This window comes from Capra hircus, chromosome 20, assembly GCF_001704415.2.
Source record: "Capra hircus breed San Clemente chromosome 20, ASM170441v1, whole genome shotgun sequence".
NCBI classification, from domain to species: Eukaryota; Metazoa; Chordata; class Mammalia; order Artiodactyla; family Bovidae; genus Capra; species Capra hircus.
In genome coordinates, this window is record NC_030827.1 from 48,369,559 (window position 1) to 48,371,891 (window position 2,333).

The window sequence follows — 2,333 nt, forward strand, 5'->3', positions numbered from 1 at the left end:
TGTTACCTGAAACTTGGCATACATAAAAAATGAATCATATTGTTTTATGACTTGCCTTAAGGTTATATTATTTATTATTATAATGATATAAATATGTCATTTATTATTTGTAGAATATAAAAGAATAATATTCATTTTAAAGTTCTCTTATACTCTAGATATGTGTGATTATGTGTGTTTAGTAGGATTGTGTGTGTTTAAGTGTTTGAGTATGTGTATATTCTCTTACATTTGTATTTAACAAAATGTTCTACAATGAGATTTTTTATTATTTTCATTGATTAATAATTCTTTTTTGTTCTAGTATAACATTACTTTACTTTTTGTAAAGAAGTAATGTTTTTAAACATAAGATAGCTCTTTTTCGTGGCGCCTCGGAGGCTGTCGGCCGCTTCAGAATGAAGCTGAACATCTCTTTCCTGGCCACTGGCTGCCAGAAGCTCATTGAAGTGGACGATGAACGAAAACTTCGTACCTTGTACAAGAAGCGTATGGCCGCAGAAGTTGCTGCTGACGCCTTGGGTGAAAAATGGAAGGGTTATGTGGTCCGAATCAGTGGCGGGAACGACAAGCAGGGTTTCCCCATGAAGCAGGGTGTCTTGACCCATGGCCGAGTTCGCCTGCTTCTGAGTAAGGGGCATTCCTGTTACAGACCAAGGAGGACTGGAGAGAGAAAGCGCAAATCTGTGCGGGGTTGCATTGTGGATGCCAATCTGAGTGTTCTCAATTTGGTCATCGTGAAAAAAGGGGAGAAGGATATTCCTGGACTCACTGATACTACAGTGCCTCGTCGCCTGGGTCCCAAAAGAGCTAGCAGAATCCGCAAACTTTTCAATCTCTCTAAAGAAGATGATGTCCGCCAGTATGTTGTGCGAAAGCCCCTAAACAAAGACGGTAAGAAACCTAGGACTAAAGCACCCAAGATTCAGCGTCTCGTGACTCCCCGAGTTCTGCAACACAAACGCCGGCGTATTGCTCTGAAGAAACAGCGTACTAAGAAAAATAAAGAAGAGGCTGCAGAATATGCTAAACTTTTGGCCAAGAGAATGAAGGAGGCCAAAGAAAAACGGCAGGAGCAGATCGCCAAGAGACGGAGGCTGTCCTCCCTGAGAGCTTCTACTTCCAAGTCTGAGTCCAGTCAAAAATGAGGTGTTCTGAGAGTGACAAATAAAGCAGACCAGACACCAAAAAAAAAAACAAACATAAGATAGTAAAACTAGTCTGCATTTTATCAAATGCATTCTGCATTTACTATTTGTGTTTTTATTCAAATTTTGAAATAACTTTATACAATTATAAAATACACTTGTGACAATAGGGTATATTTAAATAGAAATTTTATTCAGAACCATTTATAATATTGATTTAACCAAGTATTCAATTATATTGTGTGTTACATTTTGATCAGTATTGAATATTTATAATGGAATTAACTTCCAGAAAACTATTAGTAAATAATGTGTCATTTGGTGTTTTTTAGTGAAATGGAATATACATTTTATTTTAGTTTCTATCTTGTTTCTATCTTGATCCAAACATACATAATTTCTATCCTATTATTGTTGATATATGTTATTGACTTCTATAATTTTATATTGTAACAGAGTAGTGCATCAAACTCATATTTCTTTATGTTCTAATGATACATTAGCTTCTTGTAATCTTTCCAAATAGTCATATTCTTTGTTGATTAGAGCAACTAGCCAAAATCCATCAATTTTTTTCATGGTTCTTTACTTTTTGCGGGACATCATTAAATAATTTTGGTGGGCATTCCTTCTCATTTTCAATTTTTTAGTAAACTGCTACTAGTGATTTACCATTAAGTATTTTACTGTGTAGTAGATTGATTTAATAATCATTTAAGTAGTCTCCTTTATCTCAAATTATGGTATTTTCTTTTGTAAAACACCCCATTGATTTATGTTTGAATATCTTTTCGGAAGTTTCTTGGTGATAAGTATCAAATGATTAATCTTCAAATAAAGTGAGATAAACCATAGTATTTTATTTTCCAAAGAACAGTGTATGAAGCCTGAACTTAGCTTAAGTCTAGTATTATTGTGGGATCCTTTATTAAATTATAATTGTTAGGCTGGTTTAGATGAAGTCAATTAAGTTTTTACTCTTTAAAATATGATTCTTATAGTCCAGACATGCACTGATAAGATACTACTAAAATCACTACATACATTACTGCTTCATTTTCTAATTCTTTGTATTGATCAAATTCACAAGAAAATAAAATCCACTGATACCCTGCTTCTAGGATTCTTCCTCTTTGTGCTGCCGCTTCTTCATTTAATTAAGATTTCTATAAATCTCACCATCCT

At 34.0% G+C, this 2,333-nt stretch overlaps 1 pseudogene across 1 annotated transcript; it reads left to right on the forward strand.

The window, feature by feature from the left end:
• On the forward strand, window positions 362-1,197 carry LOC102187166 (annotated as a pseudogene). The gene has a single exon (XR_001296975.2). The product of XR_001296975.2 is annotated as a 40S ribosomal protein S6 pseudogene (transcript).